The sequence below is a fragment of the Lynx rufus genome, unplaced genomic scaffold (assembly GCF_022079265.1).
Source record: "Lynx rufus isolate CCGP_SWC_20201006 ecotype Redwood Valley unplaced genomic scaffold, mLynRuf1.p SCAF_15, whole genome shotgun sequence".
Lineage (NCBI taxonomy): Eukaryota > Metazoa > Chordata > Mammalia > Carnivora > Felidae > Lynx > Lynx rufus.
The window spans coordinates 25,119,440-25,136,295 of NW_025814829.1; positions in this window are offsets into that span (position 1 = coordinate 25,119,440).

The window sequence follows — 16,856 nt, forward strand, 5'->3', positions numbered from 1 at the left end:
ATAGACAGCAGCCGCGTCTTGCAGTGATTCATTCTAATTACACCAAAATCTAACTAATGGAGAAGTCAGTGCAGTTGGAAGAAGAGGAATGTGGCTTCTCTTTCTGCCTGTTCTTTTCCAGAGACTGACCCTAGTGAACTGTTGGAACTTGATAGCCATAATCAATAGCTTGTAAAACAATAAGGTCAGCATTGTAAAGATTCAGATTTTCTGCTTCCAAATGTAATGGGAACAAGACTGGTGTGCTGAGCCATTGAGGTGAGTCTGACCTTAGCTGACTGACTGATAAAAGACCCCGAGCAGAGGAAGAGATAAAAGAATAACATGGGGAAGATGTAGTTGTAAATATAATATCAGCACAATCCTTGTTTTTACTCTGGGAACATGCTGAATTGTTATTTTGCTATTATATTAAAGGTAGAAAATCCCAGCTCTGGTAAAAATAGCAGGTCATTTAAGAAGGCTCAGAAATGGGGCACCTAGATATTATGTGTGACATCTAGTTAAGGTGCCTCCATCAGTATGCTTCAACTCAAGTTATATATTTGAGTTAATTCCATTAATTCACTCGCATTTCCTAAGTACTAAGTTTACCCAACATTATTTTTTAAATACCGGGGATTAGTATTGTTTATCTCAGAATTCTGACTGGAACTGCTAGTGGTTCAGAGGTCAGATGTTTCTACATTTAAAATGCATACTGAAGGAGTATTACAGGTCTGCATATTTCTGAATCAGTCTGCTCTTGATATAGTAGGTATTTCCTGTGTATTTCTGCAAAACACTTTAGAATTTGATGACAAAATGTGGAGGAAAGAAATTGCCTTGTGGGCTAAGTAAATGCTTGTCTCCAAGTTAAGAAGTTGTTTCAATCACAGGGCAGATACATACACATATGAGCTGAGATTTGAAGTTCTGCATTAGCTACCATCAGAAAAAAAGAAAGAATTTTCTTATATTAAAATATCTTTAAAAGTTTTCTGAAAATGTGTCAGTGGGTTAGAAAGATGATCAAATAACCACCACCAGTTTTTCCCTTGGTGATTTGTGAGCAGTTAGGGGCACCTGGGTGGCTCAGTTGGTTAAGCATCTGACTTCGGCTCAGGTCATGATCTCGCGGTTCATGAGTTCAAGTCTCGCCTTGGGCTCTGTGCTGACAGCTCAGAGCCTGGAACCTGCTTTGGATTCTGTGTCTTCCTCTGTCTCTGCCCCTCCACTGTTCGTGCTCTGCCTCTCTCTCTCTCTCTCTCTCTCTCTCTCTCTCTCTCTCAAAAATAGATAAACATTAAAAAAAATAAAAAAATAAGTCAGCAGTTAGACACATATATAAAGTAAATTTCTCCTTCAAATAAGTGTGGATTTAAAAATGGGAAAGAAAAGTTCTTCTTAACACATGTTACACATTTGTTGAAGACAGATCATTCGAAAAATTCAAGATGCTCACTGAAACTGAGAGGTACAGGGTTAGCCATTTTGAGATATGAGGTGACTGAGGATGTAACAACAGCCCAGGGAACAGAGGCTGTCACTTAGGTGAAGAACAAAGATGTGGAAAATGAAACAGAATTGACTCTTGCATTGAATACAATTTGAGTTGAATTTATAGTAAAGTTTTGCTCAGTATTTTATGATTAGAGTTTATTTTCTGAACATGTGTAGTAAATGCCAGTCCTAATCTACCTCTATAAAGACAATGTATTCTCCTTGCTGGGTTAACTTCTGGGTTTGAATTTAAGTAAATATACCAGGAGACCTGACTGCGCAGGATACAACCTGGCATAACAAACAGTCGACAATTATTGCTTTCGCTAACACTCTTATTGTCATAGAATTATTGCTATATAAGCTGAGAGCAGAGACCCTGTTAGTATATTGTTCTGAGTTGCTGCCAGCGTAGACTTGAAGTTTTGAAGAGGTGATTATCCTTGATATATTTTTTGCCCAAAAAAGTGTAGTTATTTTGTTTGTTCTTCAGAATCAACCTTTTTCTATCACAGTATGTATTCTGGTATTAAGGATGGGGGACAGATCAAAAGAAAGCTCACATTTTTCATTGCATTTTAGACAAACAATTGAATAAAGTCTCCACTCTGAAACTTTTGGGACTCTCTGCTTAAAATATTTGGTATGTGTGTAGCTGATTCAGGTCTGTCCTGCTTTCTGTACACACCCAGTTTATAGTCCGTTGCTCTGCCAGCTGAGCCATTGAAGGGTGGACTACCCTGCTTTCTAGATTCACATGCAGTTGTCCTTTCTTTCCAAAGGAGATAAAGTAGGAGCCACTGAAAAGAGGTACTTCATGGTGCTTACTGATGGGAACTGCTAAAGCTGAGATTTTAAAACATTTGTGATGTAACTGAAATGATGAATATCTCCAACATCACCTCTTCCTGTGCCTATCTCATAATCGTTATTAGGAACCTTATGGGAGGGGCGCCTGGGTGGCTCAGTCGGTTGAGAATCCGACTTCAGCTCAGGTTATGATTTCGCGGTCTGTGAGTTCGAGCCCTGTGTTGGGCTCTGTGCTGACAGCTCAGAGACTGGAGCCTGCTTCGGGTTCCGTGTCTCGCTCTTTCTCTGCCCTCCCCTGCTCACACTCTGTCTCTCTCTCAAAAATAAATAAACATTAAAAAAAAAAAAGAACCTTATGGGAATGCTGCCTATAAGAGATAGGCAGTTCTAATTTTGGAGATTTTAAAAAAGGCTGCTTTGCCCAATTATTATTATGTGACCTTGAAACTGATATTTTTCGATGATCTTTTTTCACTCAACCAAATACAGTTATCCTCCACTTTTTCAAATGACCTACACTAGTATCTGTTTTTTGGTAACTGAAGGGAATCCAGAGAGGATTCTTACTTCTATAAAAAAGGGTGAAAAGTGGAAAATAATGTTCAGCATTTGTTGTTCAGGGAGACTTTATAGGGGCAGCACCCACCCTAAGCAGTGAGAGTAGACCCACCAAACTCCTTGCCCAGAAACTACACTCTTACACCCCCTAGACTTTTTCAGCTTCCAAAAAAATGCTTTTGTAGGAATGCTCTACTCTTCTGGTGGTGGGAGGCGGGGAGGGGGCAGGGGGAGAACCTGTGTAACATTTTGAAGAGCCAGAGAAAGTTGTCTTTTTGTTTTTAATGTTTTATTTTATTTTGAGAGAGAGAGAGAGAGAGAGAGAGAGAGAGAGAGAGAGAGAGAGAGAGAGAGAAAGTGCACAAGTAGGGAAGGGGCAGAGACAGAGGGACACACAGAATCTAAAGCAGGCTCCAGGTCTCTGAGCTGTCAGCACAGGGCCTGACAGGGGGCTTGAACTTGTAAACTGCGAGATCATGACCTGAGCTGAAGTTGGATGCTTAACCGACTGAGCCACCTAGGCGCCCCCAGAGAAAGTTTTGGTTAGTGACCCTCATCAATACTTGGGAGAGTAATTGAAGGAGTAACTTATTAGAAATTCTGGTCATTTCATACATTACAAAACATGGTGTAATGGACAACCCAATATCAGAAGAGCATGCTTCAGAATATCTGCAGCTCAGCTCAGAGATGCCAATTCTTGAGCAGATTTTGTTGAATTACAGTAGAAAATGATTTAAATGTTTAAGAAAGTGAGTTAAAGATTCTACAAGAATAAAGACCACCTAGAGAGATTGTGTACCACAAAGTCATTAGCATAATTTTTATTAACTGTCTGTCATAGCAGTCAGCACATCATCGCTATTAGGTGATCTTGAACATTCACAGGAAATTGAATCCCGGGAATTATATAATATTCTGAGGATTTAACTAAAAATACCCAGGATACCAAAGTATTTGCAATAGTACTCATGTATGCCCATAAGTACAAGATAGACACTGATTGTAATATGTTAATACCTTCATTATATTGTCTCATAAGGACCTTTATCAAATGTATTGAGACTTCCATGCATCTATTAAGATTGTAAATCTCAACAATGATGTTATTGTAAGCCATATTGTAAAAGTACAGTGTGACTTCTCCAAAAAGAAGCTTGCCCTCAGTTCCCTAATTGTAATAAGCAAAACGCTTTTTGAGAAGAAACACAAAAATGCCCTATCTAAAGCATTTATGCCGTTAGAAAAGTCTGATTTTGGGAAACCCTTGAAAGATTTCCGAAGGTTTTTTCTACCCTTCTTAGGTGCTGGATGTTCCTGAGGGGAGAATATGTATCATTTTCTCTGAATTTGGCCAGTATACCAATTCATTTGAGATGGAAATATTTCCCTTATTTTTCAGGAAAAAATACAGAAAAACTTGATTACCAAATCAAACAAACTTTCCTCAGAATAGATGTATGTATCACTGTGCCAACTGTGCTGGTACTGATATCTAGTGAATATTAAAGTAAAACAGTGCAGATTCTAAATGGGTTTGTTTATTTATTTATTTATTTATTTATTTACTTTTTATTTTAAAATAATTTTCATCTTACAGCAAGGCTGAACAAATAGTATAGAGTTTATACATATCTTTCATCCAGATTCCTCTAATATTAGCATCTTATGTAAGTGTAGTAAAATTACCAAAACTAGGAAATTATCCTTAGTACAATACTATTAACTAAAGTATAGATTTTATTTCAATTTTCCACTTTTGTTCCAGGATCCAATTTAGCATCTCACATTGCATTTAGTTGTTTTGCCTCCTTATCTCCTATAATCTATAGCATCTTATCCGTCTTTGTGTTTCATGACCTTGACACTTTTGAGAAGTACTCATCACTCTCTCTCTCTATCATATCTATCTATCTATCTATCTATCTATCTATCTATCTATCTATCTATAATACATTCACCAATTGAAGAAATCCACTTTTGATAGTTGTGAATGAAGTTGCTGTAAACATCTGCATATAGGTATAGATCAAGATTTATTTCTTTTTTATAAGAATGCCCAGTTTTTCAGCACTGAAGAGTTGCCTTTGCCTTTGTACTTTTCTTTAAAAACTCAGTTGAAATCCCATCTGTATGGGACTGTTTCTGGATTTCTATCCATCACTGTGTCTCTCTGTTGAATGGTAGCACATGGTCTTTGTCACTGTCACTTTATACTAAGTCTTGAAATTGGGTAGTGTGAGTCCTCAACTTGGCCCTTTCTAAAAATTGTTTTGAACTCTTCTGGTTCCTTTGGCTTTACGTAACACATTTAAAAATCAGTGTTACAGTCTCTGTGCCTGTCACTTCCCCCCAACAAACAGACAAACAAACAAATCCAGTTGCTTGGATTTTAACTGAGAATATAATGAATCTATAAATCACTTTTGAGTCTTTACAGTATTGTTCCAAATTGTGATACAATATTCTATATTACAGTATTATATAATTGTCATAAAATTATATTACACTTGCCATATCATGTAGCACACTGACAATACAATTATAATATTGTATAATATTATATAGTACTTTATTACAATATTATATTGATTCTTTCAGTCCATGAACAGATACATCTCTCCATTTTTCAGGTCTTCTTTGGTTTATTTTATTAGTATTTTTTAGTATTCAGCTTACAGATTCTATATATATTTTGTCTTAGATTTGTGTCTTAGTATTTCTTTTCTTTCTTTTTTGCCTGTTGGTGCTATTGTATATGACACTTTAAAAAACGAATTTGTGTTATAATTATTAATTGCTGTTATATAAGAAACACAATTTATTTTTGTATATTGATCTTGCGTTTTGTGACTTAGATAAACTTATTGGTTTTAGAAGGTCTTGTAGATTATTTGGAATTTTCTTGATCAATAGTCATATTGTCTGCTAATAGAAACAGTTTTATTTCTTCCTTTACCATCTGAATCATTTTTTCTTTCTTTTTCTTTCCTTTTTACACTGGCTAGAACTTCTAGTATTAGCTTCAATAGGAGTTGTGGGAAAGGACACTCTTGCCTTGTTCCCTATCTTGTGGGGGTAGGGAGCATTCAGTCTTTGCCATTAGTTATAGATTTTTATAGATTCCCTTTATCAAGTTTAGGAAATTCTCTTCTATTCCTGTTTTGCTGAGAGTTTTTATAATGAATGGATAATTAATTTTGTCAAATGATTTTTCTGTTTTAATTGAGATGATCACATACCTTTTCTTCTTTACTAATAGGAATTATTTGGATTAATTTTCAAATGTTGAAAAAGCTTTGCTATTTTATTGTCCTTTTTATATATTGCTGGTTTTGATTTGGTAATATTTAGATGACTATTTTGCACATATGTTCATGAGGAACATTAGTCTATAATGTTTTTATTGAATTGAACTGAATTGAATTTTTAATTTATTTATTGTTTAATTTACATCCAAGCTAGTTAGCATATGGTGCAACAGTGATTTCAGGAGTAGATTCCTTAATGCCCCTTAGCCATTTAGACCATCTCCTCTCCCACAACCCCTTCAGAAACCCTCTGTTTGTTCTCTATATTTAAGAGTCTTTTATGTTTTATCCTCCTCCCTATTTTTATATCATTTTTGCTTCCCTTCCCTTATGGTCATCTGTTTTGTATCTTAACGTCTTCATCTGAGTGAAGTCATATGATATTTGCCTTCTCTAATTTTCCTTTGCATAATACCCTCCAGTTCCATCCACATAGTTACAAATGGCAACTAATACTCCATTGCATATATATATATATACCACATCTTCTTTGTCTGTTCATCTGTTGATGGACATTTGGGCTCTTTTCATACTTTGGCTATTGTTGATAGTGCTGCTATAAATATTGGGGTGTATGTGCCCCTTTGAAATAGCACACCTGTATCCATTGGATAAATACCTAGTAACACAATTGCTGGGTCGTAGGGTAGTTCTATTTTTAATTTTTTGAGGAACCTGCATACTGTTTTCCAGAGTGGCTACACCAGCTTGCATTCCCACCAACAATGCAAAAGAGATCCTCTTTCTCCACATCCTCGTCAACATCTGTTGTTGCCTAAATTGTTAATTTTAGCCATTCTGACAGATGTGAGGTGGTATCTCATTGTGGTTTTGATTTGTATTTCCCTGATAATCAGTGATGTTGAGCATTTTTTCATGTGTCAGTTGGCCATCCGGATGACTTCTTTGGAGAGGTGTCTATTCATGTCTTTTTCCCATTTCTTCACTGGATTGTTTTTTGGATGTTGAGTTTGATAAATTCTTTATAGATTTTGGATACTAACTCTTTATCTGATATATCATTTGCAAATATCTTCTCCCATTCCATCTGTTGCTTTTTAGTTTTGCTAATTGTTTCCTTCGCTGTGCAGAAACTTTTTATTTTGATGAGATCCCAATAGTTCATTTTTGCTTTTGTTTCCCTTGCCTTTGGAGACGTGTTGAGTAATAAGTTGCTGTAGCCAAGGTGCAAGAGGTTTTTTCCTGCTTTCTCCTCGAGGATTTTGATGGCTTCCAGTCTTATGTTTAGGTCTTTCATCCATTTTGAGTTTATTTTTGTGTATGGTGTGAGAAAGTGGCCCAGGTTCATTTTTCTGCATGTCGCTGTCCAGTTTTCACTTGCCAAAGAGACTGTCTTCATTCCATTGGATGTTCTTTCCTGCTTTGTCAAAGATTAGTTGGCCATACGTTTGTGGGTCCATTTCTGGGTTCTCTATTCTGTTCCATTGATCTGAGTGTCTGTTTTTGTGCTAGTACCATACTGTCTTGATGATTACAGTTTTGTAATACAGCTTGAAGTCTGGGATCGTGATGCCTCCTGTTTGGGTTTTCTTTTTCAAGATTGCTTTGGCTATTCAAGGTCTTTCTGGTTCCATACAAATTTTAGGATTGCTTGTTCTAGCTCTGAAGAATGCTGGTGTTATATTGATAGGGATTGCTTTGAATATGTGGATTGCTTGGGGTAGTATCAACATTTTTTTTTTTTTTTAAATTTTTTTTTTCAACGTTTATTTATTTTTGGGACAGAGAGAGACAGAGCATGAACGGGGGAGGGGCAGAGAGAGAGGGAGACACAGAATCGGAAACAGGCTCCAGGCTCCGAGCCATCAGCCCAGAGCCCGACGCGGGGCTCGAACTCACGGACCGCGAGATCGTGACCTGGCTGAAGTCGGACGCTTAACCGACTGCGCCACCCAGGCGCCCCAGTATCAACATTTTAACAATGTTTCTTCTTCCAATCCATGAGCATGGAATATTGTTTCATTTTTGTGTGTCTTTTTCAATTTCTTTCATAAGCTTTCAATGGTTTTCAGTGTACGGATTTTTCACCTCTTCGGTCATGTTTATTCCTTGGTATTTTATGGTGTTTGGTGCAATTGTAAGTGGGATCGATTCCTTGATTTCTCTTTCTGTTGCTTCATTATTGGTATATAGAAATGCAACTGATTTCTGTGCATTGATTTTATATCCTGCGACTTTGCTGAATTCATGGATCAGTTCTTGCAGATTTTTGGCAGAATCTTTTGGGTTTTCCATATAGAGTATCATGTCATTTGCAAAGAGTGAAAGTTTGACTTCCTCCTTGCTGATTTGGATGCCTTTTATTCCTTTGTGTTGTCTGATTGCTGAGGCTAAGACTTTCGATACTGTGTTCAATAACACTGGTGAGAGTGGACATCTCTGTTGTGTTCCTAATCATAGGGTCAAAGCTCTCAGTTTTTCCCCTTTGAGGATGATATTAGCATTGAGTCTTTCATATGGCTTTTATGATCTTGAGGTATGATCCTTCTATCCCTACTTTCTTGAGGGTTTTTATCAAGAAAGAATGCTGTATTTATTCAAATATTTTCTCTGCATCTATTGAGAGGATCATGTGTTGTCCTTTCTTTTATTGATGTGATGTATCACACTGATTGTTTTGCAGATATTGAACCAACCCAGAATCCCAGGTATAAATTCCACTTGGTCGTAGTGAATAATTCTTTTAATGTATTGTTGGATCTGGTTGGCTAGTATCTTGTTGAGGATTTTTGCATGTTCATCAGGAAAATTTGTCTATAGTTCTCCTTTTTAGTGGGATCTTTGTCTGGTTTTAGAATCAAGGTAATGCTGACTTCATAGAAAGAGTTTGGAAGTTTTCCTTCCATTTCTATTGTTTGGAACAGCTTCAAGAGAATAGGTGTTAACTCATCTTTAAACGTTTGGTAGAATTCCCATGTAAAGCCATCTGGCCCTGGGCTCTTGTTTTTTGGGAGATATTTGATTACTAATTCCATTTCTTTACTGGTTATGGGTCTGTTCAAATTTTCTGTTTCTTCCTGTTTCAGTTTAGTAGTTTATATGTTTCCAGGAATTTGTCCATTTCTTCCATAGTGCCCATTTTATTGGTGTATAATTGCTCATAATATTCTCTTATTATTGTTTGTATTTCTGCAGCGTTGTTTGTGATTTCTCTTCTTTCATTTGTGGTTTATTTGGGTCTTTTCCTTTTTGTTTTTGATCAAACTGGCTAGGGGTTTATCAATTTTGTTGATTCTTTCAAAGAACCAGCTCCTAGTTTCATTGATCTGTTCTACTGTGTTTTTTTTTTTTTGTTTGTTTGTTTTTGTTTGGTTTCGATAGCATTAATTTCTGCTCTAATCTTTATTATTTCCTGTCTTCTGCTGGTTTTGGGTTTTATTTGCTCTTCTTTTTCCAGCTCTTTGAGGTGTTAGGTTAGGTTGTGTATCTGAGAACTTTCTTCCTTCTTTAGGAAGGCCTGGGATGCTATATACTTCCCTCTTATGACCGCCTTTGCTGCATCCCAGAGGTTTTGGGCTGTGGTGTTATCATTTTAATTGGCTTTCTTGTACTTTTTAATTTCCTTCTCTAATTTCTTGGTTAGCCCATTCATTCTTTAGTAGGATGTTCTTTAGCCTCCCAGTATTTGTTATCTTTCTGATTTTTTTCTTGTGGTTTATTTTGAGTTTCATAGCATTGTGGTCTGAAAATATGCATGGTATGAACTCAGTCCTTTTGTATTGTTGAGGGCTGATTTGTGTCCCAGTATGTGGTCTATTCTGGAGAATGTTCCATGTGCACTTGAGAAGAATGTGTATTTTGTTGCTTTAGGATGAAATATTCTGAACATATCTGTTAAGTCCATCTGGTTCAGTGTGTCATTCAAAGCCATTGTTTCCTTGTTGATTTTCTGTTTAGATGATCTCTACATTGCTACGAGTGGGGTGTTGAAGGCCCTTAGTATTATGGTATTATTATCAATGAGTTTCTTTATGTTCATGATTAATTGATTTATATATTTGGAGCATAAATGTTTACACTTGTTAGCTCTTCTGGCGGATAGACCCCTTAATTATGATATAATGCCCTTCTTCATCTCTCATTACAGTCTTTATTTTAAAATCTAGATTGTCTTCTATAAGTGTGGCTACTCTGGCTTTCTTTTGGCGATCATTAGCATGATACATGGTTCTCCATCCCCTTATTTTCAATCTGAAGGTGTCTTTAGCTCTAAAATGGGTCTCTTGTAAACAGAATATAGATGGATCTTGTTTTCTTATCCATTCTCTTACCCTATGTCTTTTGATTGGAACGTTTATACCATTGATGTTTAGAGTGAGTACTGAAAGATATGAATTTATTGCCACTATGTTTCCTGTAGAGTTGAAGTTTTTGGCAGTGTTCTCTGGTCCTTTCTAGTCTTTGTTGCTTTTTTTTTCATCTTTTCTCCCCTCAGAGAGTCCCCTTAAAATTTCTTGCAGGGTTGGTTTAGGGTCATGAACTCCTTTAATTTTTGTTTGTCTGGGAAACTTTTAATCTCTCCTTCTATTTTGAATGACAGCCTTGCTGGATAAAGAATTCTTGACTGCATATTTTTCCAATTCAGCACATTGAATATGTCCTGCCAATCCTTTCTGGCCTGCCAAGTTTCTATGGATAGGTCTGCTGCGAACCTGATCTGTCTTCCCTTGTAGGTTAAGGACTTTTTTTCCCTTGCTACTTTCATCATTCTTTCCTTGCCTGAGTATTTTGTGAACTTCACTATGATATGCCTTGTTGATGGTCAGTTTTTGTTGAATCTAATGGGAGTCCTCTGTGCTCTCTGGATTTTGATGTCTGTGTCTTTTCCCAGATTAGGAAAGTTTTCTGCTATGATTTGCTCACATAAATTTTTTACCCTTTTTTATCTCTCTTCATCTTCTGGGACCCCTATCATTCTGATGTTATTCCTTTTTAAAGAGTCACAGAGTTCTCTAATTTATATTTTGTGCTCTTGTGCCTTAGTTTCCCTCTTTTTCTGCTTTATTATTCTCCATAAGTTTGTCCTCTATATCACTGATTTGCTGCTCTGCCTCATCCATCCTTGCTGGTGTGGCATCTATTTGAGATTGCAGCTCAGTTATAGCATTTTTTATTTCATCCTGGGTAGCTTTTACTTCTTTTATCTCCACAAAAAGTGATTCTAATCTATTTTCAACCCCAGTTAGTATTCTTACTATCATGAATCTAAATTCTGGTTCAGACATCTTGCTTGTATCTGTGTTGGTTAAGTCCCTGGCCATCATTTCTTCCTGTTCTTTTAGGGTGAATTCCTTTGTTTCATCATTTTGGAGGAAGAAAAGGAATTAAGTAAAAAATTGAAATTAAAAAATTGAAAATAACACAAAGAAATCAAATAAAGGATTCTAGATCTTAGGTGTGTTTTGGTCTGGTTGTTGAAAGAAGCTTGATAGATGAGAGAAAAAAATGGAAAGATAAGAAAAGAAATAAAAGAAAAAAGAAAAAATAGAAAAAGAGAAAGAAGAAAAAAGGAAAAAAGGAAAAGATTTGAAAATTTGAAAAAATGAATAAAATAAAATAAAATCAAAGTAAAATAGAATTTAAAAAATTTACAAAATAAAAATATAAGAAAAAAATTAAAGAAAAATCATTTTAATAAAAATGGAAAATAAAAACAGATTTTTTTTTTCTCTTTCTGTATTCAAGAATAAGAAAAGAAAAGAAAAAGAAAACAAATTGAATAAAAGGACCAGGGAACAGAATGAAGTATGATTGAAATTACATCTGGTTTCCTGTAGAAGTCAAACTGTGAAGCATTTTATAGTCTGTAAACTAAGCAGGTGGAGAGACTTGTGTTTGTCAAGACTGCTGTTGGCCCAGTTGGGCAGTGTTTAGTGTCACAGCTCTGTTTTCCACTAGATGGTGCTGTTTAGCTCACTGGGGTGGATTGCTGTGGTGCATGTAGGCGTGTATGCACATGCACGAGAGGGGTGAAAATGGTGTCACCCAGCTACTAAGTCTCTAGTATCAGAACTCTGTGGTCTCCATGACTGGCAATCAAGCACCCCTCCTTTGTCTCTGTCTTCTGTCTACTCCTCGCTTCTACTCTTGTCTGTGACCAAGCTGTCAGGCTGCCAGGGTGACACCTCCCTCATGAGTTTTATCTCAAATGGGGCAGTGCTTCCCAATCCCTCACTTCTGAGGGTCTGTGGCTTTGACTCACTCAGACCTTCTGGGGGAGGGTCTCTCTGAGCAATGGCCAGGTTCTGGCCCACCCCCAGGAACATTTGCAAGACTGTGCTGCTGCCAATGCCCAGAGACTGCGGCTGGGTGCCAGCCAGAAAAAGTTCACTTGATCTTGTATCAGCAGCATTTCAGGGTTTATGGAAAATCACAACACACATCCAGCGCCAAGCTTTACCCTTAACGTCCTTGTTCCAACACCAGCAAGTGTGGTTGTTCTCCAGGGTCCACTGGGATCTTTGCCTGTGGGGTGGCCACACAGCCTCTAGCAAATGTCCTCCCAGCAGGGGAACCACCTCTCCCCATGTGGCCCTAGGACCCATCAGACTTGCTCTCTGCTCCTGGGGATTCGCCCTTCCCACCAAAGCACCACTAGATATCAAGCTGCGGAGTTTCAGCCTCTGCGCTCTCCCTGTTTATAGAGTCTTAATGGAATTTAAGCCCTCTCCTTCCTCCTTTCTCCTTTTTTGTTCAGTCCCTGCAGCTGTTTCCACTTTTCTACTTTCTCTACAGTTGCTTTTTTTGGGGAGGGGGGTGCTTTTCCAGTACTCTCCCCCTAACTGTGTTCTCTCTCTGCAAACAAAAACATCTCCTTGCCCTCTGAGGCTTCTCTCTCCCCCAGTTCATGTCTCCGTGCCATGCACCTGCTGAATTCCCTGGTTCAGGTTGTGCAGATTGTTGTGTTAATCCTCAGATTAGTTTTCTAGGTGTGGAAGATAGTTTAGTGTTGATCTGGCTGCATTTCAGGGACTAGAAACACACAAAAAAACTTCCATGCTGTTCCGTCATCTTGGCCCCTCCTATAATTTTTTTTTAAATGTAATGCTTTGGTATGATTATGGTGTGGATTTTGGTATTGCTGACTTCATAAACTGAGTTGGAAAGTCTTCCTTTTCCTGAAAAATGTTATGCAGAATTGTTCCCATTTTTTTCCCTTGAACATTTGGTACAACCCACCGGTGGAATTATCTGGACTTGGAAATCTGTATTGGGAAGTGTTAAACCATAAATTAAATTTCTTATATGTATAAAAATATTCAGATGATTTCTTCTGGAGTAATTTTGGTAGTTTTTGACTTTTAAGAAATTGATTCTGTCTAAATCATTCAATTTATGGGCAGAACATTTTTTTTTTTTTGTAATATTCCTTCATTAGCCTTTGAATATCTCAAGGTTTTTGGTGATGCCCCTCTGTCATTCCTGATTTGGTCACTTGGTCGTCTCTGGTTTTTCTTTGTCAGTTTGTCCAGAAGTTTCTCAATTTTATTTCTCTTTTCAAAGGACCAACTTGGGTTTTATTGACTTTCTGTATTGTGTTTCTGTTTTAATTTAATTGATTTCTACTTGTTTCTGTATTATTTACTTCCTTGTACTTTCCTTAGAATTAATTTGCTTCTCTTTCTCTAATTTCTTAAGGGTGAAAATTAGTTACTGATTTGAGAACTTTTTTTTTACATAGGCATTTGATGCTGTAAAATTCTTTCTAATCTCTACTTTAGCTGCACACTGTACATTTTGAGTTGTTGCATTTTTATTTTCATTCAGTTTAAAATGGTTTTATTTCTCTTGAAATATTCTCCTTGACGCATGGGTTATTTAAAAGTGTGTTCTTTATTTTCCAAAACTTTGGGAGGTTTTCTAGTTTTAATTCTGTTGAGTTTTAGTTTAATTCATATATATGTGTGTGTGTGTGTATGTGTGTGTACACACACATACACACACACACACATATATATCCTGTCCTATTCAGATACACATACATATATTTTTAACACAATGGGGTGGGCCATAATATTGTCATGAAGATACATACAGATCTATATCAGTCTATTAAGTAACTACATTGTTACTTAATAGACTTAATAGACTATATATTCTGTTGTATAGATAAAACCTTATTTAAATATTGAATCTACTATTGATGGGAATTAAAGGTGTTAAATTTTCAGCTACTAACAACAATGCTGCAGTAATGGAATTGTATATTTGTGTTCTAAAATTTTTTTTTACATTTATTTATTTTTGAGAGAGAGAGAGAGAGAGCTAGACAGAGCACAAGTGGGGGAGGGGCAGAGAGACAATGAGACACAGAATCCAAAGCAGGCTGCTCCAGGCTCTGAGCTGTCAGCACAGAGCCCTACATGGGGCGTGAACTCACAAACCGTGAGATCATGACCTGAGCCGAAGTCAGATGCTTAACCAACTGAGACACCCAGGCACCCCTATGTATTTGTATTCTTAAGGAGGTTTCAAACAAGATATAATTTTATAGTAAACTTGCTAAGGAATAGGTTATGCCTACTTTGAATATTGATGGATATTTCCACATTTTTCCCCAGAAAGGCTGTGCCATCTCCATCACCACCAGAAGTGTATGGGAGTGCCTGTTGCTACTCCATTCCATTTGCAAATACTGCTTTCCCCTGGAGCTTATTCTCAGAGCAATATGATGCTGCTAAAACCTTTTGTATTGTTATTGATGTGATGAATTCAGTGTTTGGGCATATTAGTTTGGCATTAGCATTAAGAGAGTGTATGGAGATGAGTGAATTTTGATGCATGGAGACAAATGTCATAATCCAAGGTTTGAGGACTTGAAAACCGTGACCACGGTAGTTGGATAGCAGTAGGAGCATGGAGAAGGGATTATTGTTGCAGAGAAAGTGAAGTAGGACTCATTAGTGATTGGATATGAGACCCGAATTTGGATTCATAAGACCAGGATTTGAGTCTCACATATGCTATTGTTACCAACTTAGTGACCTTGATCAGTTCTTCCAATTTTCATTTTATCTCTAATAGGTTTACTGTAAGGATTAAATGAGGCAATTTATATGATAGGTTTTAAAACTCTAATATCTGAGACAAACATAAGATAAACATAATAAAGTGTGAGAAGTAAAGGAAAAGAAAGACTTAATGATGATCCCAGCATTTGAGCCAGGTGGTCTAAGAAATGAGGAGACATTGGTGGAAGGATATGATTAAAAGGGACGCTGATCGGGTTCAGATTTGGAACTGTGGTGGTTAAAGTAATTACAGAGCTTCCACATCGAAACAGCCAAGTTAGTGGATACAACTGAATTAGAATTAGGGAGATAAAGATTTGAAATGAATTTCCTCTGGGAAGGGCTAGAGGTTGGCTCTCCGATCACACAGTCCCTCCTCCAGTCTTTTGACTGTGAGTAACTGACAGGTTGAACATCCTTCACTGTACTCCCCTTCCTCCAGAGAGGGCTGAGGTAGCCCATGCTAATCTCATGTTAGTTGGAGTTGGCTTGTTAGTATCATCTTTCCAAACATATGCTTGGGATCATGTTTGGAGGTTAAAACTCAGTTTGTAGGCTTGGAAAAAAGACATTATCTGTTTTAGCTTGAATTCTCTACTGATCAGAGGATTATCGAAAAGATACTTAGTTGATGTCATGAGAATTAAAATTAAATATCATGGAATTGCTTGCTTTTTAGTTGATAGACCTCAGTAAGTAATAATGAAAATAATACTATTTTTGTTCTCAATGAGCTTTAAATCTGCTAGGAAGAGGACTGACCTCTAATAAAATATAACTGGTGTCTTGTTAGGAGTGTGTTTTGGCACAGTGGAGAAGAGAGAGGCAAAGGAGGGAGTGGTCAATTCTATATTCCAGGGGAGGGAGACAAATATTTCATAAAATTCTAGGGGGATGTTGGTTGAGCTGCAACTTGAAAGATAGTGTTTGTGGGTATGCAACAGGGCAGGACATTTAAGGAAGAAAGAGCAGAAAGATCAACTTGTATGGATGGGAGAAACATTTTGAAATACTCCAATGTGATGGTACCTGCAAGAGAATCACTGTGACTAGAGCTCAGGCAGAGATGAGGTGAGGCAGGCTGCATTGGCAGGGCCTTGTTGCAGCCATGTCCTTGCTATGATGGTGGTCTCTTCTGCCTTTCCCTCAATTCTTCCATCTCCAGTCCTGGTTTTCCTTCATTTGAATAATGTGATTTCCTTCATTCAAATAATATGCAACTATTCTGTACCCCCAGCCCCATCTCAATCCTAAACCTGAGATGATTTGGTGGCATTTGATCATCATTTGAAGGATTATATTATCGGTTCATCTTGACCTTGCTGTGATATAGTGATAGGTATGCCCAAAGTTTATTTTGATACATTAGATAAAGTGAAGTCTTCTGAGCTTTGGTGTTAACAGATTTAAAAGAAGCATAAAAAAAAAAAACATGTTAACTCCTAGAAAAGGAATAAATATGTGCCACTTCTCCCAAGCACAGTGTAATATGACTTATGTGATACTGTAACCTAATGAAGCCTGAAGTGATTCAAAATACTGCATGCTGCATAATAATTCAGACAGATCACTTATTTGAGGTAGTGCCTGAAGACCGGCAGGCTCCTGGAGAAAAGAGAACTGTTCCAACCTTCAGCATCCCTAGTCATGACCCGGCGGTTGG